This window comes from Bos taurus, chromosome 5 (assembly GCF_002263795.3).
Source record: "Bos taurus isolate L1 Dominette 01449 registration number 42190680 breed Hereford chromosome 5, ARS-UCD2.0, whole genome shotgun sequence".
Classification (NCBI taxonomy): domain Eukaryota; kingdom Metazoa; phylum Chordata; class Mammalia; order Artiodactyla; family Bovidae; genus Bos; species Bos taurus.
Window position 1 is genome coordinate 81,706,254 of NC_037332.1, and position 27,951 is coordinate 81,734,204.

The window sequence follows — 27,951 nt, forward strand, 5'->3', positions numbered from 1 at the left end:
GTGAACATCAGAATCTTGTTATGACACAATCCACCATGGTGTGAAGTTTAATTGAGCACAGTTAGATTCCTGGGTTCCATCCAAGAGATTCAGTTATTATAAGTGCCAAAAGAAAACTGTTGCAACATGGTTTCATCTTTAACACTTTTTTATGGCCTGAGACCTGAAAAGAGTGATACAGCAAAACCCTATTATATTCAAATATGTGAAAGTGAAAGTTGCTCAGTCGTGTCCGACTCTTTGTGACTCCATGGGCTATACAGTCCATGGAATTCTCCAGGCCAGAAGACTGGAGTGAACCCAGGTCTCCCACATTGCAGGCAGATTCTTTACCCGCTGAGCTTCAAGGGAAGCCCAAGAATACTGGAGTGGGTTGCCTATCCCTTCTGCAGGGGATCTTCCCAACCCAGGAATTGAACTGGGGTCCTCCTGCATTGCAGACTATATACTCAAATATAGTCACTGAGAAAACCAGGCCATAAGAAACTGATAACCACTCCCATTAAAAAGGAGTGTAGTACATTTATCATTCCACTAACATTTTTACCAGTCTTCTCATCTCAAGATAAGTGAGCAGGGACTTCTCCGGTGGCCCAGTGGTTAAGACTCTGTGCTCTCAATTCAGGGAGCCTGGAATCGATCCCTGTTTAGGGAACTAGATCCCACATGCTGCAACTAAGAGTCAGCATGCCGCAGCTAAGACCTGGTATGGCCAAATTGATAAATAAATATTTTTTAAACAGATAAGCAAGCATTAGCAAATTAAATCATCATTTTCCTTACCCAGAGTAAATCCTCACATGTTCCTAGCTAATGGTGGAGTACCTACTTGCAAGGATGAGTATAATATTTTAATTTTTCAGTTACTAATCTTTTAACTACAGAAATATTTTAAATGAATATTTCTATCACAGTCAGTGATAATAACTCTTTAGATGCAATACCATGCTCTGAAATTAAAAGTCCACCTAACCTTGGAAAAGTCCCTCAGTCTCTCTGAGCCTCAATTTTCTCATCTCTAAAACTGTAGAGTACTCGTCTTTCTTCATAGGATCCCTGAGTGGTTGAAGTAGGATAATTCTTAGGAAGACAAACTAAAAAGAATAAGAATTTTCTCCATGTAGCATCTGTGGCTCCAGAATGTATTTAGACTCTGGCTACAGACAAGGGCACTGAGCAGGATTGTTCTTCAGTTTAAGAAGCAACTCACTATTCCTGCTATTGCACATTTGTCTCACAGATGCTTTCTAATTTTTTATATTGAAGTTTCCTTTCTACAAATAAATTACAAATGTTTCAAGAGAGAGGAAGAAAGAAGGAGGAGGAGGAGGGGAAGAGGAGGAGAAGGAAAAGGAGGTAAAGGAAGAGGAAGGGAAAAAGAAGAAGGAAGAGGAGGAGAAGAGGAATTTTTTGTGGGAGATAGGGGAGGTGAAGGCTTCCCAGGTCGTGCAGTGGTAAAGAATCCACCTGCCAATGCAGGGAGATACAAGAGACACTGGTTTGATCCCTGGGTCAGAAAGTTCCCCTGGAGAAAGAAATGACAACTCACTCCAGTATTCTTGCCTGGAAAATTTCACGGACAGAGGGGTCTGGTGGGCTACAGTCCACAGTGCATGGGGTTGCAAAGAGTTGGACATGACTGAGCATGCGCGTGCCACCAGGGGAGGTGAAATGAGTTGGCAGGGGACAGCAAAGAAAAGATTTACAGTATAGTATAAGAGTGGACATGGTAAAGAATCTGAGACCAGGGTTCAATCCCTGGGTCAGGAAGATCCTCTGAAGAAGAGAATGGCGATCCACTCCAGTATTATTGCCTGGAGAATTCCATGGAGAGGAAAGCCTGGCAGGCTACAGTTGGTGGGATCGCAAAGAGTCAGACACGACTGAGTGACTAACATACAAACATAAGAGTAGACAAAACACAGGAGGGAAATCTTTGGGGGAAATCCAGAAATTCCTTCTGTACCAGTGAGTCAGAAGCTCTCACAGACGCCTGAGGAGATAGAGGTGCAGCGAATCCTGGGCACAGAGGCAACCACCAGGGAGTCAAATACAGAGAAGAGAAAAGTAGAAGCTGCTCTTGGCAGGAGGGAGGGTCTCACTGCAACTATACACAGCTGGCTTGACAGAGGCTCCCTCACCACCTGGTAAATAAGGTTGTCTATCATCCAAACTGCCCGCAAATTCAAGTTAAGGAAAGCAGCGAAGGTCTGAGTGTCCCAACAGATATTCCAGCCAAACTAAAGTGACACTGGAACCTTAAATACATTTTGATAATTTGTACCATTACACTCATGCTTTGATGAATTTTAAATGTTCTAGTAGATTTTCTATTGGGGTAGGCAGAAGCTTACTATGCAAGTACTCTTTGAAAAAGTTTAATCTTGTCACTAATGAACTGAGAAGACAAAGATTTTGTTCACTTCTGTGTCAAGATAGTGGAAAAGAATCAGAGGTCACCAGTAGTTGGCTAATTTGATGATGGCAGTGGTTATCTTTAGGTGAAACTGTATCCATGACTTTCCAAGGTTAACTTTGGGAGGAAAAATCTCAGGTTGGAAGAGGCATCTCCCAGTCTTTCTGCTAGGGCTTCACTCTTCCTCTGTGAGTCTGTCAACTTCAAGTTCTATTGCATTTCCAATGCATCAGATGGACTACTGACCAGCAGAACTGAACACTCCCTTTCATTAAAATGTGGAGATTATTTCAAAAGATATGATTATGAAGCCCATGAGTTGTTCTTACACAAGACTACTTGAAAATCCATTGGCAAAGGTTCTGAGTCTTGTTTTAAGACAAGATAGGTAGTTTTTGTCTTTGCATCATCCTTTCCTATAGAGCCAGAAGGAAACCTTGTAGAAATGGAGCAAGAAGAGATTTGGGGAAACCACAGAATCCTTATAAGTGGAGACAACTATGATGCATTATTCCCTTCCCATTTGCCACACACACAATATTACATTGCTCAGATATGCAGATAACACCACCCTTACGGCAGAAAGTGAAGAAGAACTAAAGAGTCTCTTGATGAAAGTGAAAGAGAGTGAAAAAGTTGGCTTAAAGCTCAGCACTCAGAAAGCAAAGATCATGGCATCCAGTCCCATTGCTTCATGACAAATAGATGGAGAAACAGTGGAAACAGTGGCAGGCTTTATTTTCTTGGGCTCCAAAATCACTGCAGATGGTGACAGGAGCCATGAAATTAAAAGATGCTTACTTCTTGGAAGGAAAGTTATGACCAACCTAGACAGCATATTAAAAAGTAGAGACATTACTTTGTCAACAAAGGTCAGTCTAGTCAAGGCTATGGTTTTTCCAGTGGTCATGTATGGATGTGAGAGTTGGACTATAAAGCAACCTTCTGCTGCTGCTGCTGCTGCTAAGTCACTTCAGTTGGGTCCAACTCTGTGCGACCCCATAGACAGCAGCCCACCAGGCTTCCCTGTCCCTGGGATTCTCCAGGCAAGAACACTGGAGTGGGTTGCCATTTCATTCTCCAATGCAAGAAAGTGAAAAGTGAAAGTGAAGTTGTTCAGTCATGCCCGACTCTTAGCGACCCCATGGACTGCAGCCTATCAGGCTCCTCCATCCATGGGATTTTCTAGGCAAGAGTACTGGAGTGGGGTGCTATTGCCTTCTGCAAAGCAACCTGAGTGCTAAAGAATTGATGCTTTTGAACTGTGGTGTTGGAGAAGACTCTTGAGAGTCCCTTGGACTGCAAGGAGATCCAACCAGTCCATCCTAAAGGAAATCAGCTCTGAATGTTCATTGGAAGGAATGATGTTGAAGCTGAAACTCCAATACTTTGGCCACCTGATGCGAAGAGATGACTCATTCAAAAAGACCCTGATGCTGGAAAGGACTGAGGGCAGGAGAAGGGGATGACAGAGGATGAGCTGGTTGGATGGTATCACCGACTCAATGGACATGAGTCTGAATAAACTCCAGGAGTTGGTGATGGACAGGGAGGCCTGGTGTGCTGGAGTCCATGGGGTTGCAAGGAGTAGGACACGACTGAGTGACTGAACTGAAGTGAACTGAAAGTAAGAGTAGCATTTACTTCTACGCATAAAACCAAGTGAAATGTTGAAATGCTACCTGAAAACGTTTTGCAAATTATAGTTGTTCTTCTGAGTCTCTCAGTGGTCTCCACCTTAGTTTTCACATGGAACATAGTACATGGCACTTGCAGTGCTAGGACTGGCTCATATGCTATGTCCTAAGCCCAGGCTATAGGGTTCTAGATTTTGTTCCTCTAGACCAGGATCAAGAAGCTTCTACTAATCAGTTTTGCCACATTTAGAGTGAGAAAGTAGATGAAAGAAATAGTAGCATGGACAAGTTCTAACACTGCAAGGACAAATAGACTAAGACAGGTACTTACAAAATCTAAAAATGAAAACTGCTTTTTATTTTTTATTATGTTTTCTATTTTTAATGCCAAAAATGCTTGGAATTCTTATACAAAAAAGACTGGAGCTTGCATTTCATTCTCACCTTGGGCCACGGGGTGTATGACTGAGCATCTACAATGTGTGCTTTGCATGGCTAATTAATCCTTTCTGCGAGTGGCACTTGCAATATTTTGTGTATGCTCATCTTGTGCACCTCAATTCCTGAAAGGCCCAGACTGCTTTTCTTTTCTTGCACATCCCTCTGTTCAGGAGATGCTTCTCTGAACTTGCATGAGATATTCTCACTCTTAGAGTACTGGGTATATTCTACTTGTACATGTGTGCTAAGTCATTTCAGTCATGTCCAACTCTGTCACCTTATGGACTGTAGCCTGCCAGGCTCCTCTCTCCATGGGATTCTCCAGGCAAGAATTCTGGAGTGGATTGTCATGCCCTCCTCCAGGGGATCTTCCTGATCCAGGGATAAAACCCATATCTCTTACATCTCCTGCATTGCAGGTGGATTCTTTACCACTAGCACCTCTTGGGAAGCCCAGATTCTACTTGTAGTCCCTGTTAAAACATGGAGTACAACTCTAGACCCACAGTAGGCACTTGTGTTTGTATATAGAATGTGATTGGTTGATTGTGAGCTATTGGTGTGCTGGAGCTGCTCAGATGAGCATTGGAGGGCAGTGTGTACACATCACTTCCCAACTTTATGTTCTATGACCTCGTCTTGGTAGCTTGAAATTGACCTTGACCTTGGTGAGAGCATTTACATAGTGAAAATTGTACAGTTGGTTTTAAGCAATCTGAATATAAGCACTGCCTACCACTTATTTTTTATTCCATCTAACTTATAAGCTGCTAGATATTTAGCAGTTAGGGTTCATGTGAGAATTGTATTTTGAATATATTTATGTTTTTAAAATAAATTATTTTTTAATTTATTAAAAAAGAGCAATTATTTTGTATGTGTCTTTTTATATCATTTTGGACAACCAGTTTCATACAACACTTAATTATTCCTTTACTTGGTTTGTATAAATGGTATTTATTAAAGGGAAAAAGTACTATTTTATTTTTGCCAAAAGTATCATTAAACAATTAGTAAAGACTCTAAAATTTCCTTTTTTTACTAACCAGGAAATGAAATTGTCTGGCTCATAAAATTATAATGTAAGTTTGTGTATTAGAAAGTTAATTCCATTGCCTTAAAATTAGTCTTTTGGGGGAATTCTATTACTATCTGACAACATAATTGCCACTTTAACCAAATACATAGTACATTTTGTCTAAAATAGGCTTTGTGATTTTCAGATATGAACTTTCATTTTCCAGAACATTCACTGGAGAAACCATGATCTTTTGAGGTTCAATTAACTGCTTAATGGGAAGATGGATGCCGAGTAACCTTTGGAAAGAGAGTAGAGGGCTGTGTTTAGGAGGGGAGACCCTAGGGCAGGCTGCCAGGGTTCTAGTCCCAGATACTCATTTTTATTATTAACATCTGTGTAACCTTGGGAAAGTCACAACTTCTCAGTGCCTTAGTTTCTTCATATGTACAATGGAGATGATACCAGAATCTGCTTCAAAGGTTTATGGTGAGGATGAAATGCATAAATGTCAGCAGGTCCTCGTGGCTCAGACAGAAAACAATCTACCTGCAATGCAAGACACCTGGGTTCAATCCCTGGGTCAGAAAGACACCTTGGAGAAAGGAATGGCTCCCCACTCTGGTATTCTTGCCTGGAGAATCCCATGGACAGAGGAGCCTGATGAGCTACAGTCTCTGACGTAGCAGAGAGTCGGACACGACTGAGCAACTTCCACTTTCATTTTCAAATGCATAACTACTATGCAGGTAAACACACTTATGCTGGTGCCTAGTATCCAGTAAGTGTTCAATAAATGCTTATTATATCTGTTTCGAAGCACAGAATCTTACACATACTGGGTATTAAATCAACATTTCTGAATTAGTTAATTAAATGACCAGTTACTAGCATGGAGCAAAGAAACAAAGACTGAATGTCTACTGAGTACCAGGAATGCAGTGGAGAATGAGACAGCCTATGTCTTTATCTTTACATTTTAGAGCTGCATTAAGCTGATCTCAGTGTTCAGAGATTGAAAGAAAAGTCTGGATCATAAACTCCTTAACAGTATATATTAAAGATTGTATGAAAAACAAAATGAAGAAAAGGATAAAGAATTGGCTGAATGTTACAAAGGCCACAAATAGCTTATGCCTAAAGATGATATAAAATTCCTCCTTATGTATGTAATTGTCAAAAGATGGGCACTCAGGTCCTTCTGTCTTATAGCTCCACTGTCACTGCGGCACCCTCTGCCTTTTTAAAAAATTATTTTATTCATTTACTTTTGGTTGCATTGGATCTTCATGGTTGCCTGGGAGCTTTCTCTGGCTGTGGTGAGCAGGAGTTATATTCAGGCTCTAGAGTATAGGTGCATAGGCTTAGTTACTCTGCAGCATCTGGGATCTTTCTGGACCAGGGATTGGATCCATGTTCCCTGCATTGACAGGCAGATTCTTAACCAATGGACCACCAGGGAAGTCTGGGGTATCCACTGTCTGAGAGATCCTGGATAGCTCTCATCACAACCATGTTCCAAGCAATGGGCTGGAGAAAGGAGGTAAAACTTGTTCCCTTCATTAAGGGAGTAATGGATAAGAAGTTATCATCTTCCGTTCTGTGCACAGCCCATTAGGTGGAACTTCACACAGCCATCTCCATTTACAAGGGAGCCTGGAAAATATTTTTATTCCGAGGGTTCTTGTGTCTACCTAAAATTAGGGAGAAGTAGCAGGTAGGTCTGGAGGGACAGTGAATAGTCTTGACCACATTTCTTTTTTTTTTTAATTTTTTTTTATTAATTTTATTTTATTTTTAAACTTTACATAATTGTATTAGTTTTGCCAAATATCAAAATGAATCCATCACAGGTATACATGTGCTCCCCATCCTGAACCCTCCTCCCTCCTCCCTCCCCATACCATCCCCCTGGGTCATCCCAGTGCACTAGCCCCAAGCATCCAGTATCATGCATTGAACCTGGACTGGCATCTCATTTCATACATGATATTTTACATGTTTCAATGCCATTCTCCCAAGTCTTCCCACCCTCTCCCTCTCCCACAGAGTCCATAAGACTGTTCCATACATCAGTGTCTCTTTTGCTGTCTCGTACACAGGGTTATTGTTATCATCTTTCTAAATTCCATATATATGTGTTAGTATACTATATCGGTGTTTTTCCTTCTGGCTTACTTCACTCTGTATAATAGGCTCCAGTTTCATCCACCTCATTAGAACTGATTCAAATGAATTCTTTTTAATGGCTGAGTAATACTCCATTGTGTATATGTACCACTGCTTTCTTACCCATTCATCTGCTGATGGACATCTAGGTTGCTTCCATGTCCTGGCTATTATAAACAGTGCTGCGATGAACATTGGGGTACACGTGTCTCTTTCCCTTCTGGTTTCCTCAGTGTGTATGCCCAGCAGTGGGATTGCTGGATCATAAGGCAGTTCTATTTCCAGTTTTTAAGGAATCTCCACACTGTTCTCCAAAATGGCTGTACTAGTTTGCATTCCCACCAACAGTGTAAGAGGGTTCCCTTTTCTCCACACCCTCTCCAACATTTATTATTTGTAGACTTTTGGATCGCAGCCATTCTGACTGGTGTTTTCTTTGGCTGTGTTTGTATTATTCAGGACTTTCCTGGTGGCTCAGCAGTAAAGAACCTGCCTGCAGTGCAGGAGCCGCAGGAGATTCGGGTTCAAATCCTGATTCAGATGGCCTGAAGATCCCCTGGAGAAAAGAATGGCAACCCACTCTAGTATTCTTGCCTTGGGAGCCACATGGACAGAGGAGTCTGGCGGGATACAGCCCATGGGGGTCGCAAAAAGTTAGACTCAACTGAAGTGACTTATCACACACACACATATTATTCATTCTCCACAGAGAATCCTCTATTCCCTTCCCAAGAAACCCAGTCCCAACACCTCATTCAGTTCCTGCATCTAGATCAAGGTGGAAGCTTCTCTGGCTGAATCAGTCCTTTACGTCAGATCCCAAGGTGGCTCTTTGTAACAAGGCAGCCTATAAATTAATGGACTCAATGAACATGAATTTGAACAAACTCTGGGAGACAGTGGAGAATACAGAGGAGTCTGATGTGTTGCAGTCCCTGGGGTTGCAGAGTTGGACAGGACTTAGTGGCTCAACCACCACCACGCAAATAAACTAACACGTAATCTGCCCATGAGCACCCAAAATAAAACGAAGGAGTAGGGGGCTGAACAACTGAAATTAAAACTCCCATTGGGAATGGGAGAATGGGAAACACACAGCTGTCATCAATCTATCAGAAATACTGAGCCCCCCTGCAAAGGAACCGTAGAAACTCTGACCCCACTGATGTGTAAGTTCCCCGTCAGCTCATCTGGCTGCTGTGGCTTTCTGGGAGGATTTCTTTTGTCCATCATCTCCCATTGCCACATCTGAAGCACATGCCATTGAGGACACTTTTTCAGGGCCACCACAATGTCCACACTCTGCTTCTTGCTGGTGTTGATTTATAGATCTAGGAATGGGGTTGATTTGTCACAGGTTTTGGCAGGCTGGTTTTCTGGCTTCTTTGGCAATACATTTCCTTTATAATTATAAGAATGCCTTCCAGGCCGTTTGTTTCTGCTCTGTTCCATGTGTGAGTAATCACAGCTAAGGCTCTGGTCTTGACATAGATTTTTAGACTAAGGGTTCTGGTCTTTATAAGGACCTCAGTGTCAATGAGATTTCCAAAGGAGAGATTGGTTTATAGTGGAGGCTCTTTCCCACTTTTCTGTCCCATGTTGACAAGAACGTTAAAAATCATAGCTTACTCGTCCATCAAAGGAGTTCTTGTGCAAGATTTTAATCCTAGCCACAGCCTCAACTCCTGGTCGTATGGCCAAGGGCCTCCAAGCTGTCTGTAGGCCCACAAGGGTGTGTCAGCACTCAGGTTGAGCTGGCCAAAAGTCATCATTCTTTTAGCCCAACTCTTCAACAGAGTCTATTTCCTTTGACTAAGTCTCTGACAAAGGATGCACTCTCTCAAGGTGGTCCTTGAAACCATCTGAGAGGGCAGAGGTCACACCCAGAACTTTAGAAAGGTGTCTGTGTGTGTGTGTGTGACTTTTTGTCCAGAAACACACCTCCTCTGACTCAGCACAGCACCCTAAGCTGCAAGAAGTAATTTCCTGCTCTGTGCAGGGAATAAAGGAAAGACTTTATTTCTTACTCTCTTGAAACCAAGAATTAATTTCACCTCTTTAGATCTAGTTTCTTACATTTAGGCATATATGTGATATGTGATTGATAGTGATAGTGAATTCACTCAGTTGTGTCCGACTCTGTGACCCCATGGACTGTAGCCTACCAGGCTCCTCTGTCCATGGGATTTTCCAGGCAAGAGTACTGAAGTGGGTTGCCATTGCCTTCTCCAGGGGATCTTCCTAACCCAGGGATCAAACCTGGGTCTCCTGCATTGCAGGCAGATGCTTTATCACCTGAGCCACCAGAGAAGCTTATATATATATATATATATATTTGTTGTTGTTGAGTCACTCAGTTGTGTCAAACTGTTTGGGACTTCGTGGATTATAGCACACCAGTCTTCCCTGTCCTTCACCATCGCTAGAAGCTTGCTCAAACTCAAGTCCAATGAGTTGATATTACTACTTAACCATACATCCTCTGCCTCCCCCTTCTACTTTTGCCTTCAATCTTTCCCAGCATCAGGGAAGACTCTTGAAATTCCCTTGGATTGCAAAGAGATCAAATCAATCAATCCTAAAAGAAATCAATCCTGAATATTCCTTGGAAGGACTGATGCTGAAGCTCCAATATTTTGGCCACCTGATGCAAAGAGCTAACTCATTGGAAAAAAAACCCTGATGCTGGGTTTTATATATATATATATATACCAGGCAGTGCTGGTGGTAAAGAACCCGCCTGCCAATGTAGGAGATGCAGTTTCGATCCCTGGGTGGGGAAGATTCCCTGGAGAAGGGCAGGGTAACTCCAGTATTCTTGCCTGGAGAATCCATTGACCAGGCGAGCCTGGTGGACTGCACTCTATGGGGTCACAAAGTCAGACACGACTGAAGCAACTTCACATGCACACACATAAATATGTACATACATATGTCTAATATACATATATTAATTCTAGTGTCTTTATAACTCTCTCTCTATGGGTAGATATTCCTCCCTAAGTTACCATGCCTCAACTGTTAAGGGGCTGCCAAAATACTTTCTATTCAGTCCTATTTATTCCTATATGGTATTTGACTATGTTATGCAAATTTAGCAAGCCTTCTACAAGAGTTACAGCACATTTTAGAAGAATTCTTCTGGCTAATTTCATCATAAAATGTTAAGGGAAATTCCATGTGGTAAAAATACCATGGCATGGGTAATCAAACATGGGTTCACATTCAAACTCTGCCATTTAAGCTCTGTAGTCTTGGGCAAGTTACTAAAAATATTTAATTTTTCACTTGAAGAACTCAAACACATTGTGTAGATTACCCTTTCCTTGCTCTTTGATATTTCAAGCAACGTCCTTGGCATCTAGATGAATTATATCTGAAAGAAAAGTCTAATTTCATTAATTAAGCCTCACTCTTAACAAAAAGACTAACTAAATCTAAATTAAAGTGTCAATCTCAAAGCAACCCAAGTATGGCTTGTGTTTCTGCAATGAATAAGGTATGGTGATCTTTTCTTTCTCTCCTTGTCTATTCCCCTCCCGGGGTCAAAAAAGAGGAAAAGGAAGGAAGAGAATACAAAGAAAAGTGTATTTTTAACCTAACTGGTCCTGCTGTTGCGGTTCCTTCAGCATGAGCGCCAGTGTGGACTGACCGTCCGTCATGGTCCTACAGATGCTGGCTCTGTCTTGGGGTGTTGCTGTTGGTTGTTGTTTAGTTGCTCAGTCATGTCCAACTGTTTAGCCCACCAGGCTCCTCTGTCCATGAGATTTTCCCAGGAAGAATACTGGAGTGGGTTGCCATTTTCTTCTCCAGAGGATCTTTCTGGCACTGGGGTTGAACTCACACCTCTGGCATTGCAGGCATGCTTTACCACTGAGCCACCAGGGAGATGTAAGTTCTTCAGGAGACACCACAAAGCATTGTTCACACAACTAATGAGCTTTCCAGCCTGCCTCCTGTCACCCTCTCCCAGTTTCTTGCCCTTGGCCATAGACCTCATCTTCCACTGTCAACAATTTTCCTTCTAGGACAAGGCATCCTCAGAAGGTCCAAAGCCCACCTGACTTTCAAAGCATCCAGCTGACCCACAGGAAACCCATAGGTCCTCACCAAATGAAACAGGAGGAATGCAAGCTGAGCCCTTCTAGTCTTCTTCTTTTACCCAACCAAAAAGGGCTGCTCCTTAAGAGTCCACCAGGGAAGAAGCAAGCATGAACCTCTCTGTTCACCAGGCTGTCAGACTTCCCAGAATTCTCTCTCCGCACTCTTTTCTGGGGGCAACACTAAAGCAGTTCACAGATGCCCCAACATAGAAAGCTTCCAGGTGAGGCTGAGGTCCCAGTCTCTCCTTTCAGAGATCTCACAGTGTTCAGAGTTTCTTATTTGTTTTGGAGAAATGCCACAGCATTACCCTCTAGACTGAGAACTGTGAATTCTCTACTTCAAAGGATTCTTGAGTCTCTAGTCTTTTCTCTGTATAAGGGGTAATGGGTGATGGAATCAGGACCACTTAGCTACATTTCAGTAAGTCTTACGGAATGGTATCTACTGTTCTTCTTTAAAATGTGAGGATATTTATCATCTAGTATTCCCAACTTAGAGGCTTTAGCTGAAATCTGAGATAATGAATATCTTATTCAACAGTCTATTGCTAATCATAATAATAGTAATGCTAATAACTGCAATAATTGGAGAAGGAAATGGCAACCCACTCCAGGACTCTTGCCTGGAGAATTCCATGGACAGAGGAGCCTGGCAGCTACAGTGTGTGGTGTCACAAAGAGACATGACTGAGCAACTAAGCACGCATGCAATATTGCTTTTGTGGGATTTCCTAGGCAAGAATATTGGAATGGGTTGCCATTTTCTTCTCCAGGGGATCTTCTTGACCCAGGGATCAAACCCCCACCCCATCTCTCACATCTCCTGAATTGGCAGGTGGATTCTCTACCACTGAGCCACCTAGGAAGCCCAAGAGTAGTATTAACCAATATTTAGAACTATGTGCCAGATATTACTTTAAGCACACTAAATTTACTAAATGTTTAACACTCTAACAACCGTATAAAGTTATGTCTGCATTTTAAAGATGCAGAAACTGAGGCAAAACTTAAGGAACTTGCCTAAATTTTTACAGCTAGTAAGTGGCAGATCTGGGATTCAAGCCAGACGGCTTAGCTATATACTTCATACCCTTAACAGCTACACTTTCATGCCTCTTCCTGTTAAGAGGTTTGGACTTTATCCTGAGGGTGATGGAAAGAATTTGATATTTTCCCCTTCACCTACAAAATAAGGATAATAAATCCTACATTATTCAGTGATTTGGAAAATAAGATAATACAGATGAAGACACTGAAACCAGCCCTGATGTGTAGTACAAACTTGCTAATAAATGATAATATTCATCACAATTTTTCTCTTTCTGTGTGAGCTTGTTGATACCAAGCCAATACCAAGAAAAGCTAGAAAAGTCATTCCTGTAGAAATAAGAGAGGGGCTATTGCCCCCACCCTCAAATCCCCAAATCAGCAGGTGGAGATATTCAGCCCCACCCATGATTCCCCTATAGAACACCCCAAGAATAGGATCTGTACCCCTTGTCACAATACAGCCAGACATGACCAAGTACAACAGTTTGTTTCCTGTTTGGTTTAGTCCTTTGAAGACTGAGCCAAAGAGGCAGAGACAAGTTTGAGAAACTGAGACTGAGTCTAAGCTCTCTCTGATCCCTTGATCAAGTTTCCAACCCAGTATCTGGATTGCCCAGGGGACAGGAGAAAGATCCTAAGTTTTATCCTCTCTGGCAGACAAAGAGTCAAAATTAGTCCCAGACAAAGGGCTGTGCAAAAACACTTGCATGACATAACTCTCCTTCATGAATTAAGCCTTAGAAAGGCTCATGACCAGGAGCCTTAGAAAATTCCAATTTGAGGCTAGAGATACCTGTACAAACCGGATGGATTTTAGTTTGCATAAAGCCCAGGGTTTTAGGGAAAGACTTGATTACCTGAGGCTTAGTTTGAATTAAAAGGCAAAGCAATTACACAAAGCTCTCATTTAACTTTTCAGTGGGATTAGGCCCACCCTAACTTTATGACGCTAGGTTGCTAAAAACAAATGGCAGTTTCTCACATGCCCTAGGAAAAGTTTGGGGCTTATATAATTTTTCCAAATTATGAGGCATTGTGCCCAAGACCAGCAGATAGAAAAGGCCTAGAACCAAATGTACCCAATCTTACGGCTCAAACCAAGTGACAAGAGAACAGTAGTTTCATTTTTGTTTTTCCACTCACACATCAATGCTGCAGTCAGTACTGTCGATGCTACTGGAGACCCATGTCACTGGGGGGAAAAAAAGAAAACATGAGAACTAATTTTTGTCTCCCTTTCCTCATCTCTAAATGGGAAGCTGGACTCTTAAGACTCTCGAGTTCATATTCTTGGGAAGTTAATTTTATACGGGAGGTGTACATGAAAAGAGGAAGAGTGTAAAGGATAAAGCTAAAGAGATGAAAAGACTTCTGGAAAAGTAAGCATCTTCAATCTTTCGATAAAGGCTTCCTTCCCCTTTGTAACTCGATAGCCCTCAGGAAACTCTCCAGCTCCTGCTCAGAGGGGAGTGAATTGAGAGTGTGTGCGGGGGAAGTTATACAGGCAACTTAAATGTTTTCCCAGAACTCATAGTCAACATAGCCCTCCTTGGGCGATGCAGCCGTCTCTGGCTCAAACATCCATAACTTTTTCAGTTATACTTTCAGTTATATTTCATACCCAAATATTAAATCTCTATTTCCCTAACATCCAGAAAACTTCAAGAACTTCAGGTTGATTCAGAATCAAACCCAGACTAAACTAATATTTTGTAACCGAGGACCTCTACCTGGGCTGATAACTGATTCTCTTGGGCTCTTAAACAGCTTCTAAGTTGCCAGGGACATCTTAGCAGAAGTGTATTAAAAAATAAAATAATGCACTGGCTTAGCAGTATGAAAGCAGAATCCATAAACCACAATATCTCTCTGTGAGGAAATAGACTTCCTGTCTGCTTTTTTTTTTATGTGCCCAATTAAGTGCAGATTTTTGGCTGCGTGAGCAACATAACTGCAGCATTTTTTCCAGAAAAACCAAGAAATGAACTAAAAAGCTAAACAAGAAAAGGACTTATAAGAAGATGGTCTGATAAGCTCTGTGAGATAATATTTTTTCTCACTTTATACCTGATATCGTCTAGACTGGATGTGACCAGCCTCGAGCGGAGCGACTCTAGATCACATTTCTAATGGCTGGCAGCTCCCCATCCCCAAGGGCTTTTCACTGAGTAAGGTGAGTACACTTCAAGGCCTTATATGGAAGAAAGGAACAGGGCACTGAGGCAGGATGGGTGGTTCAGAGAGTTGGGTGTCTGAGAATCAAAAATCAAAGTTAACCGAGATTCTTTGATGAAAAAACACGGGCTGGATGACCTGGTTCAAAAGAAATAAGAACCTGCCTGAAAGCTAGTTGCCAAATAAAATTGAACCTGAACGTGTGAGACATGAAGAAAAAAAAAAGAAATCATAGATTTTAATTTTCGTAGAGTTATGTACACCTGGGTACTTTCTGGCTTGGGCCACAAGTGAAAATGCTAGAATCCAGTGAGAAGGCAGAATCAGAAAAGTAAAGATATTCTCTCTGCTACCTCAGAGAGACCCCAAAAGTTTTCAGGAGGCTTCCATACAATCCTCAAACCTGAACAAAAGTTTGAATGATTTCAAATAGGTCAATATTTTTCCTATAAGTAGTCATCGAAGAAAGTTTCTTGGTGCTAGGGTTGGAATCGAATCAGCACCATTTTTAAAAATTATTATGATTATATTTATTTATTGTTAATTGATTGACTTACATTATTGGTTTGCTTTACACGATTGGTTTGATTTCTGCCATACATCAACATGAATTAGCCACAGGTATACCTATGTCCCCCTCCCTCTTGAACCTCCTACCCTTTCCCGCCTCTCTAGTCATTAGTAGAGCCCTGATTTGAAGACATAAACAACCATGGCAACAGCCAGCATGAGCATTTGTTTGTTTACCTGGAAAAAGAAAAGAGCAGCAACGATGTTTTAGGGGGAAGCCCAAACCTACTGGCAAGGCCTTTGCTTATTTGTGGGAGTTCCCGCATCCTCTCCAGAGCACCTCTCCCAGGTAAATAGATTTGAGATTTTCTGAGCTTTTGGCTTCTCTGCTCCGGGTTATAGAATTTCTGATTTAACATTAGTATCAAGATACAGAATATGTTCAAGTTTTGATTTGTTCAGACTTTCTGCACTAGATAGAAAGTAGGCAAGATTTTCCCCTCTGCCTCTCTTAGCCCAGTTTTAACTTAATCAAATACCCCCTAAAATTTTACTTCAGTTTGGACTAGCTACTTAATCTTCTACCTCATTTTCTTCATCTATTACATGTGTTTGGAAATATACACTGTATCTACTATGTCCTGATGGGATGATGGTGAATCTGATAACATAGCTAAAAATGATTTAAGAGCCTCCAGGAAAAAGAAAATATTATGAGACTATACATGTGTAAAATCCAGCCCCACGGTAAATCCAAACCACAATTGTTGTTTTCAAAATAAAGATTATAAATAGGGAAGCAAAATAAAAACATGTGCCTCAGTGTAGACTGGTATGTAAATTCAACGCATCTGTAGGTTCAGTGGAAAATGTCAGCTTATTAGAAGGGGGAAAAAAGAGGCCCAGAGCCCAAGCCAATAGTGTCAATAGGTGGGTCTATGTTTATAATCAACAGGCGATGGCAATTCTGATAATGTTACTGCATGTTTATACATAAAGATATTTCGCTCCATGTCTTGCCATTGAAAGTTCTGTATAAGCCCTGGTTTGAGTCCTAGATTGAAATGTAAATGATACGAGACGTGAAATCAGCTTGTTTTAAACTCCGCATCGCACCCTCTCAGGAGTCTGCATGCTTTGAGAACCACTGCATAGCTGTTCAGAAAGTGCCCTCCTAATGAGGCCAATTCTGACTGATGCATATTCCAACAATAATACTTGACCCAAATTGAATGCAATTCTCTTGTACTTATTATAATTTTCTATGACAGAGAGCAGAGGCTAAATTCGGTGAAAGGATTGTTTTTCTTCTAAACTTGAGTCTGCCAAAATTTGTTTTTCTACCTCCCTCCCCGCTCTGAATCTCCCCCACCCCCAGGCATCCCTCTTGGAAGAATTTGGTGATCATAACCCACTGGGAAACTTGCTGGCATCTGCATGGTACCCATTTCCACCACTTCCCCTCACTCCTGAGATAGATTTTTGATACAGAATGGAAATATTCTCAAATGAAAGAGACATTAACAACAGCAATGTCAAGAGCAGCCTTGAAATAACATCTGATATCCCATACATACAGGACACCTATCACCCCAGACAATGTAAAAGCCATTTGAGGTCTGTAACTTCCTTTTCTACACACAAGGAAATGTGGCTGTGAATCAAATTGATACAGGAATTTTAAATATGTGTGGTCACACAAAGTTAGAGAAGATTATAAATTCAGCATTAGAAACCAAAAGAGAAAAAAAAAAAGCCACAGGTAGTATTCTCATATTATATTTGTTTGAGCTGTCAGGACAAAATACTAGAGAGAAATATTTTTATGACATGGAAACTAAGATCTGCTTTCCAAAATTATTTTCCACTAACCTAAAGCTATGTATCATTGTGCAAACCTAAAGACTTCTACTCTTGCCGAATCAAACATTTATCTTATAACTGGCGAAAGAATCCCATCGCAAGTGTGCACAAGTGCAGGGGAATGATGGGGTCTCGTCCCTGGAATAAATGCTTGGGAAAGCAGAATATCTGCCAGTCTCCAGATCACGCTGTTTTGCCACATTCTCATGACTGATCCATGGCAGAGGCCAAAACTCCTCATTTCCTCAGGTACAGAGGGGGAAAAGGATTTAATAACAAGAGAGGCTGCTCCCAAAAACTTAAGTAAGAATGTTTTATCTTTCGCTTTTTACTCTCAGCAAATGGTAAAGACGCCAACTGTCTGCTGAATTAAAGGGGGTGAGAGGTGTAGAGAGGGTCGTGCTTTCAGGGGGATGGGTCACATGTCTCCATGGGTCTTGACTAGTCTTACCTTGAGAGCAAGTCGGGCCGTTTAGACTCCAGACACACCAGACACCTCACTGTTTATGTGTGTGGTGTGTGTGTGTTTTAAGAAATGAGAATGGATAATAGAACTCGGTGGAAACTACGATGGGAGAATTCAGTAGGTTTGGATGTTGTTCTAACCAAAGATCCCTGCTTTGGGTTTCCCTGGCTTCCCTATGTTCCTTAGTCACGTCCCCAAGAGGTCTCCTGAAGCAAATCTTTACATTTTAAAACACTCCTGTGACTTATGTAGACATGGCCATATGCTCAACCTGTGATTACTGTTGGCTTCTTCTCCAGACGTGGAGGATAAAGCAGGTGTCTACTCCTTCCTCTTTCACTGTATTTTCCCTTTAGGAGGTTTATTGATGCAAGCACCAGAGGACAAAGGACTAGATACCAGCCTCTCCTCTGCATGTGTCACAGGAAAAGTAGTAAAAGAGCTGCTGAGAACATGCCATGCACCATCTTGACCCACTCACCTGTCCTAGCACCTCGAGACACCACGCTGGTTCACTCAGGGTTCAGGGCAAAGGTCGCTCAGGGCTGTGGCATGCAGGACACCAGGGCACACTATTTAGTGATTCCTTCAAACACAGAGAGTCTTGTGGAGAGCAGTGTTTGACAGTGGTGCCCGTGAACCACAACTGTTTGTCAACAAGGGGAGAATCTTATAGGCTATAAGTTATTTTCTCATTACTTATTCAATCTGCACAACTTATCTAGGCTATATTATTTCCCTTATGATACAACTGAGAAAACTGGGCTCTGAGTAGTTCTTCAATTCATCAAATATTTACTGAGGGCCTGCTTTGTGTCAGACACTCTTCTAGGGACTGGAGATAAAGCAGTAAGCAAGGCAGACAAAAGTCTTGCCCTGACGGAACTTGGATTCTAGTTGGTGGGGAGAAGGGAGACAAACAATAGATGAATATGCAGGTGAAATAGCATATACACATAGTATGTCGTGTGTGTGCATGCTCAATCATGTCTGACTCTTTGCAACCCAATAGGCTGTAGCCCACCAGGCTCCTCTGTCCATGGGATTCTCCAGGAAATAATACTGGAATGGGTTGCCGTGCCCTCCTCAAGGGGATCTTCCCGACCCAAGGATTGAACCCACGTCTCCTGTGTCTCCTGCATTGGAGGAGGATTCTTTACCCACTGAGCCACCTGGGAAGCCCATATATATAGCATGTCAGATGAAGATAAATACTATGGAGAAAAATTATGATTGAGTAGAGTGATGAGAGTATACCAGTGAAGAAGGGGAAAGGGTTTCTATTTACCTTGGGCAGTCAAAAAGTGTTTTATTGAGAAGGTAGCTTCTGAGCAGATAGCTGCCAGAGATAAATCAGACGGGTATCTGATGCAGGGGCACTGCTAGCAGAGGAAAGAGTAAGTCCAAAGGCCCTGAGGCAGACACATGCTTCGTTTCACTGAGGAAATTCCAAGAGGCACTCATGGCTTCTATGAAATGAGTAAGTGTAGGATGTAGGAAATATAGGCAAAAATGTAGGAAAGAATCCGACAAACATGGGGACTTGGCTCTTGTTTTGAATGAGATGACAAACATGGATGTTATTCAAAATATTTAACAGCAAAGACAGCACAAATACTAAACCGTCAGCATGGATGTCTGGTCACAGCATAGCATCAGCATCCTAGAAGCCTCCCTGAAGTGCTAAGCATTACCCCTGAGCCAGTGCATTCTGCAGACATCCCCTGGTGAATTTCAGAGGACGGGGATCAGGGGGAGGGGCCATCTACCAAAAGGAAAAGAACTGGTAGCCCAATTCCAATGTGAGCCAGTTGGAGATCATTGCTAACAAGAAAGGACAGCTGAGTGCTAGGATTGGATTCACTTTTTAAAGGATTGCTCTGGCAGAAGTGTTGAGAATACAGCCTAGAGAGGCAGGAATGAAAATAGGGAGACCCACTTGGTGGCTGTTGTAGTAATCTGGTGAGAGATGATGGTGGCTTGGACAGTGGTGTTAGTTGGAGATGTAGTGCAAGGCAGCAGGTTGAGAATATATTTTTAAAGCAGAATCAAGAGGATTTGCTGATATAATGAATCTGAAGTGAGAGAGAGTGTCAAACATGACATGAGGAACCAAAAGATTGGGGTCGCTATCAACTGAGATGGGAAAAACTGAAAAAGGAGCAGGGTTGTAGAAGATCAGAAATTTGATTTTCGACACAGTCAGCTTGAAATGAGTCAAGTTCATTAAGCTCCCATCATGCACCAGAAACACAGCTCTGTGAGCTAAGTCCTCTGATAATATCTTCATTTTTCTGTTGAGATGACTCTGTGTGGGACAGAGATATGAGGTAACCTACTCATAATCACCAGGGCTTGCCTGATGGCTCAGATAGTAAACAACCCACCTGCAATGCAGGAGACCCGGGTTTGATCCCTGGGTCAGGAAGATCCCCTGGAAAAGGGAATGGCAACCCACTCCAGTATTCTTGCCTGGGAAATCCCATGGACAGAGGAGCCTGGTGGGATGACAGTCCCTGGGGTTGCAAAGAGTCCGACACAACTGAGCAACTAACATATTCACTCATAGTCACACAGCAAGGATTCCAGCAAGGCTTTTCCATTCCGAGTTGAATGCTTTTCCCAGGACTTCACAGCTAAGAATCAAATAGTGCTACAAAGTGCTTCACTAAGAATTTGCCTCTCTGTGACCCCACTCTCTGGAAGGCAAGATTTAAAAAAAAAAAAAAAAAAGACTTTCAACATCTAAGATTCAGGGAATTTGCTGTAAAAGGGGAGAAGAGTTTAATTTTAAATTCAATTGAAAAACCAAAAGGTTTTTCTGCCTTAAAAAATAAAACAAAACCGAGGTGAGCCGAAGGCCAGCATGCTGATTGCATCAGAGAGACAAAGATGAAAAGAGGAGAGAGGAAAACGGGCATGAGCCCTAAGTCAGCACGTTAAAGGGGCTGGCCTGCGAGGCTTGTATTATCAGACGTTAGTCAAAGAGGGACATTCTTTTACTGGCCTAGAAGAAATCCGAAATAACACATTAATTTTAGGTCCTTTGATTTTTTTTTTCCTGGAGATGTTTTGTTTTGATACATCAGACAACAGCCAAAGAGAAAGCCTCAGAATACAGACATAATAAAAACATAGTCCCTAAGATGATCCATAGTCCCTAAGCATACGTTCCACTGTCTTAGTTTTGCCCAGTTCAAATCAGCAGCCCACTAAGAAGTTACAAGACATCCTGGAGGATTTAAAGAGCAAGCCTACCCGTTTTAAAGCTCTAGTGGCAGGACTTCCACCTTCAGCTAATGACTTTGAAAGGAAAGTGTGAAAGTGTTAATCACTTAGTTGTGCCCAGCTGTTTGCACCCCATGGATTGCAGCCCACCAGGCTCCCCTGTCCATGGATCTCCAGGCAAGAATACTGGAGAGGGTAGCCATTCCTTTCTCCAGGGGATCTTCCCAACAGAGGGATCTCGCCCAGGTCTCCTGCATTGCAGGCAGATTCTTTAACTTCTGAGCTTCCAGGGAAGCCCAGTTTTGGGGACCTGTTAAAACTCAGATGCTTCTGAGTAGGGTAATGTTTTACAATTAACCTAGAGATCCGTTAGCATGATAGAGAGCACTTACCAACAAATAGCCAAATGGCCCAGCATGGGAAGCTCTTTCACTGTTTGGCAGAAGGTTGGCTTCCAGTAGTTTAGAAATGAGGGTACCATTGTTTGGGTAAAGAAATGAAGAAGGATAATTAATTGTGTTCACCCTACAACTAGCATTTGTTGTTCAAAAATAGTAACATAACTATAAAAACTGAGACCTGATGGGGAGAGTTGGGGAATTGTATAAGTTAAATAAATTCCTCATCATTTATAATGCAGAGCTGAAGATATTACATGCAGTTGATAAGTCAATAAATAAAAGAGCAGTCACTAGAAGAAGTAAAACCAGAAATCATTTGCTGGTTTGGGAGACTGGGGGATGGGAATGAAAAGTTAAGAAAGTGAGGAAAATACCTTGTATTTTATACTTTTCTGTACTGCTTGCCTTTTAAAAATGCATGTATATATGTTTAATTTAAAATTTTAAGTCAAATAAATATGTTAAAGTTTGGTTTATATGAACAAGGTTCTGGGGATTAATGGTGAGTAAGATATGGGGCTTCCTCAGTGGCTAAGACAGTTAAGAATCTGTCTGCAATGCGGGAGACCCAGGTTTGATCCCTGGGTTGGTAAGATCCTCTGGGGAAGGGAATGGTGATCCACTCCAGTATGCTTGCCTGGAGAGTTCCATGGATAGAGGATCCTAGCAGACTACAATCCATGGGATTGCAAAGAGTCAGACATGACTGAGCAACTCACACTTTCACTTTCAAGATAGGCATATTCCCAGCTGTCATGGCAGTTTTGGATTGAACACCCTGAAACAGAAAGTGAAAAATCTGAGACACAATGTAGAGAAATTGCAATATAACTTTATTTTCCCTTTTTTCAGGGGAACCTCAATCTCTTTCCTTCTAGTGCCTCATTCCTCTGCCTTAGATGAAATTCAAATGAAGAAAGGATGTACTTTTCTCAACTGTAGGCTTTTTATAACTATATGAGGCAAGTCCTGGCTCCGCCATATTCCCTACATGTTCCTCCCATACTGCTTCTCTCTTTCCTGAAAGGAACAACTTTGGAGTTGTTTTCCTTAGTAGAATTGAACCACCCACAGAAGTTGTGTAGGATATGTGGGAAATAGACACAGAAAAGGAAGTCATTTTCCTTTGATCCTAGAACTCTCACCCTGCTGTATACATGTGTACCAGACTCCCCAACTGGATCATAAGGAAGAGGCTTCCAAAAATAAATTGCCAGAAGCAATGAATTAATATATTTAAATATGCTAAGGGTGAATCATTTGTAGAACTTCAGACTTCAAACACAGAATCATTAAATCTATTAGTGCTTCTTTGAGTTCTGTCCTCCGAAAGCTGGGGGGGCCAGGGCTACCTTTGTTTTAATAACTCTGGTAACTCTTTCTTCACATAATTGGTTTCCGGGTATCAAGACTGTCTTCCTTGGGCTACAGTGAAGGATTCTTGATTTGATTAATTTCCTAGGAAAAAACTTCTCAATGCAGTGGCCCACAGTCACAACAAACCCAGGATAATCATCTTAATTTTACAATTGAGCTTTTCGCTGATGATAATACTAGTTTACATTTGCGCTCAAGCATTCATGCTCTGTATTCAACAAAATTTAATTAGTGCCTATCATGTGCCAAAATTATAGTAGGTATAAGGATACTAGGACAAAATAAGGAATCTTTCCTTCTGAGTATGTATTCTAGTTTAAATCAAAAGTGCAGTGAAAGCTTTAGTAAAATTGTAATGGGAATAATACTATTGCGTCTTTCCTGATATGTAAGTCCATCCACATTCTCTTTCATCAACCTTTATAGATTAGACAGAGGAGAAGGATTAGATGCCACTTAGAAAAGGATATGCTAGAGGAAAAGAAAGCAAAAGCCTTCATCAACTAGTATGGAAGATTTGGAGATGAAGAAATGATGATGTATGTAGGTGAAGCGATCAGACTCACATAATTGCATTTTACCACCGTCTCCCACCTTGAAAAAGGAGCTTGGTTGGGGTAGAGCATATAGAAATATCAATACAAGCATGAAGATACCAGGGATGAAGGTAGCCTGGGGACACTGTGCTTCCAGGAGAAGCCAACACTCAGCTGGAGGAAGGACCCTGATATGCTGCCAACAATTTATACTGTAATTCTTTTTCCTGGCATTCCCCAAGTCCCCACAGCCATTTATCATGGTAACTGTACACTAAGGAAGGAAAAATGGCCAGTTGGGGGGATGGAAATTATTGAGCACTGACTCTGAACTGACACTAATTCCTGTGACCTAAAGATACTGACTCAGCATTCAGGGTTAATGGAGGTCAAGTTGTTACCAGATCAAACTTGTGTCCACTCACCAAAATGTAATGAAGTCTATCTATCGACACTGGGTTGTTGTGAAGGAAAGTGCATTTATTGCAGGCGGCCAGACAGCTCATACTCAAAAAACCAAACTCCCTGATGGGCTTCAGGGAATCATTTTTAAAGGCCAGATGATGGAGAGGATTGCAGAGTATGTAATCAGCTCAAGCACAATTCTCTGATTGGTTGATGGTGAGATAACAGGTGGTGTCAAGGGTTGCTATTGTTGATAATAGCAACAATCCTCAGACTCTAGTAGGTCTCAGGGCTACGTACTCATGGCCCTAAAGCAGTTAACTTCTTTCATTTGGAGGTGATTTTAGCATCTGTAAAACGACTCAGGAAATGTACATTGGATACTGTCATCTAGGTACTTCAGAGAGGAGCTAAAGCAGAGAAAATGGAGGGAGGGCTGTGTCCCGGGAAGGCCCCATAGGGTCCTGCTGCTGCTGCTGCTGCTAATTCGCTTCAGTCGTGTCCAACTCTGTGCGACCCCATAGACAGCAGCCCACCAGGCTCCCCCGTCCCTGGGATTCTTCGGGGAAAGAACACTGGAGTGGGTTGCCATTTCCTTCTCCAATGCATGATAGTGAAAAGTGAAAGTGAAGTCGCTCAGTCGTGTCCGACCCTTAGTGACCCCATGGACTGCAGCCTACCAGGCTCCTCTGTCCATGGGATTTTCCAGACAAGAGTACTGGAGTGGGGTGCCATTGCCTTCTCCGCCATAGGGTCCTACTCGGTTGCAAAGTGATCAGTGTGATTTTAACTCGGGTATGTCTCACAAATGGGCCAGTGGTGTCCCAAATACTTCATGCTGCTGCTGCTGTCACTTCAGTCGTGTCCAACTCTTTATGACCCCGTGGACTGTAGCCCACCAGGCTCCTCTGATCAGGGATTCTCCAGGCAAGAACACTGATGTGGGTTGCCATCCCCTCTTCCAGGGGATTTTCCCGACCCAGCGGTCGAATCTGCCTCTTTTAAGTCTCCTGCATTGACAAGTGGGTTCTTTACTACTAGTGCCACCTGGGAAACCTCAAAATTCTCCATGGTTATTTTCAAATTTTCAGTAGGCATAGTTGGAACTTGCAGAACCCTCACATTGATTCTTTGATCTGCAAAGTGGGAGACCTTATGGTAAAAAAGGTCAGGTGGAAATCCCTAGAACTTTTCCTCTACCTACCAAACTATGAAACCAAAAGCAATACCACATACCTGGAAGAACTGTAGAGATTAGTGCCATTCTCAAGGACTTGAATGATGCAAAGGTGGTGATTCTTAACACATCCTTATTCAGATAACCTAAGTCTGTGCATAGAAGAAGGCAATGGCACCCCAGTCCAGTACTCTTGCCTGGAAAATCCCATGGACAGAGGAGCCTGGAAGGCTGCAGTCCATGGGGTCGCTGAGGGTCAGACACGACTGAGCGACTTCACTTTAACTTTTCACTTTCATGCACTGGAGAAGGAAATGGCAACCCACTCCAATGTTCTTGCCTGGAGAATCCCAGGGACGGGGGAGCCTGGTGGGCTGCCATCTCTGGGGTCACACAGAGTCGGACACGACTGAAGTGACTTAGCAGTAGCAAGTCTGTGCATAAGACAGACAAATTCTGGAGAATGACTATATGATTAGAAACTTAATCAAGTGGTGACTCAAACTGTACTTTGCTGTTATAAATGTAATTTCTTTCCTGGAACAAGGTTTGTTTGTTATTTTTGTTTGTTTTTAATTTGTTAGTAAAGATCATCAGACACTTTTTGCTTTCAACTTGAAAAGTCACCAACATACATTCAATGTTCTTTAATTGTTCAGAGCTACGTTAATTCTCTTGACTCAGTCATAACTTAGTCCATAGGTCTGGTCACCTCTCCATTCCACAGAACAAACGTTTTCTAAATATACTGAAGAGAGCAAGCTGATTGGATGTAGTGGTTAAGAAGTAACAATTACTCTGGAAACCTTGGAAAGAACTATATGTGCTAGAAGATGGGATATAAAACCCAGACAACTTAGGGGCCTAGGACAAAGTAATCTGTATAAGATTTACTCTTCTGCCACCATAATCAGTTCAACAGCATTTAGACATTGTGACAACAGGCAGATCCTTAAAAGAACAACAAAGTAAGACCCAGCATGGCCATGGGTTCCTGCCTGGAAGCAGCTTGCAGCCTGCAGCACCAAACATATCAGTCTAGTCTTGCTGGTTGCGCAGACAGAAATTTAAATTTGAGGAGGATGAACCATCTGGAATTTCCGATGCTAAGTGCCAGAGAGAAGGGAGCTATGCAGAGAGAATAAGAGAGCTCTAGAAACCTGAATAGCATTCCCCTCGAATTTTTTAATTAATAAGCTATAAATGCATAGAGTGAATTTGTGAGACCAGGCAAAGAGGAGCTATTGGAGAGAGATAGGATGAAACAACCCCAGTGCTCACACAAAGTAGGAAGCCATTCATGTTCTAACCAGAGGAGAGAGACTTCACTGAATACTGAGAGCATTCAATATAGACTCCAGAAGAGTCACATGTTAGTAGGAAGGTTAAACTAGCTCTTGACTAATGGCTATCTTGGCCCACCCAGGACATCTTCCTGATATCCAATCAGGAAGAAGAAGGAAAACATGATCTATTGTCAAGGGGAAAAAAATCAGGTGGAAATGTTAGAGCTCATAGAATTAGCAGACAATGAATGACTTTAAAATAGCTATCGTAAATAAGAGGATAGAAATTGAAAATCTATACTTTTATAAAAAGGATCAGGAACTTCTAGAGATGAAAAACCTAAATGAAAACTTGACTGATTGAATTGTATTTCCCCAAAAGATACATGGAAGTTCTAAATCCCAGTACCTAGGAATGTGACTTAATTTGGAAATAGGGTTACTGCATATGTAAATACTTAATATGAGATCATACTGGAGTAGAATGGGTCCTTAATCCACTATGACTACTGTTCTTAAAGGAAGAGGCAAGAAACACACAGGGAGCAGTTTGCCATGTGACAGTGCAGGCAGAAATTGAAGGAATTCATCTATAAGACAAAGAATGCCAAGAACCGTCAGCAAATACCAGGAGCTAAAAAGACGACAAAAAATTCTTCCCCACAGATTTCAGTGGGAGCATAGCCCTGCTGACATCTTGATTTCTTGATTTCATTCCTCCAGAACTGTGAGACAATACATGTCTATGGTTTTAAGCCATCTAGCTTGTGATACTTTGTTAGGGCAGCCATAAGAAAATAATCTAACTGCATAATCAGATTGTAACTGTATAATTACAAGCTTAACTATCAGATTATCAACCAGAGAATGGAAACTATCTAAATGTAAACACAATGGAGAAAAAAGACTGAAAAAATTAACAAAGCCTGTTTGTGAAACAGTATCAAGTGATTAAAAAGTCAATTTTATATCCTATGAAACCAGCTCTCCAAAAGGAAAGAAACAAAGTTTTTTGACAAAGTTTAGAGAATTTATCATCAGCAGCCATGTATCATAAGAAAATGAAAAGATTTCTTGAAGATAAGGATAAAAAAAATCACATGGAAACAATTTACATAGAGAGGGAAAAAAAGAAACAGAAATTGATAATATATAAGTAAAATAAAATACATATTTCCTCATTTTTTACTTCCTAGAGAGATTAATTGAAAATTTATTTCAAGTAATTGAAGTAAAAAATATTAGCAATGTATTAGGGGATGATAACATACATCAATGTTGTGATAACATAACATACGTAATATGACAACAGTAACATTAAAAAATGGGGGAAATGGAAGCATAATTTCTTAAGGTTCCTAAATTATACATGAAGTGGTATAATATTCTTTAAAGGTAGACTGTGATTAATTAAAGATGTATATTTTAAAGCCTTGAGCACACACAAAAAATATTAATAAAGCAAAGAGGAATAGCTGACACATCCATAAAAGAGGTAAAAAGAAGGTAGGAAAAGATTGAAAAGAAAAAGCTAACAAAATAGAAAATAGCAAGACAAGACATTTAAACTTAACTATAATCATATTTTTAATTATGATAAATGTAAATGCACTAAAAGTACCAACTGAAAGGTCATAGTTTTTAAACCAAAAAGAAAGATCCAGCTATATGCTGTCCATAGGAAACTCACTTG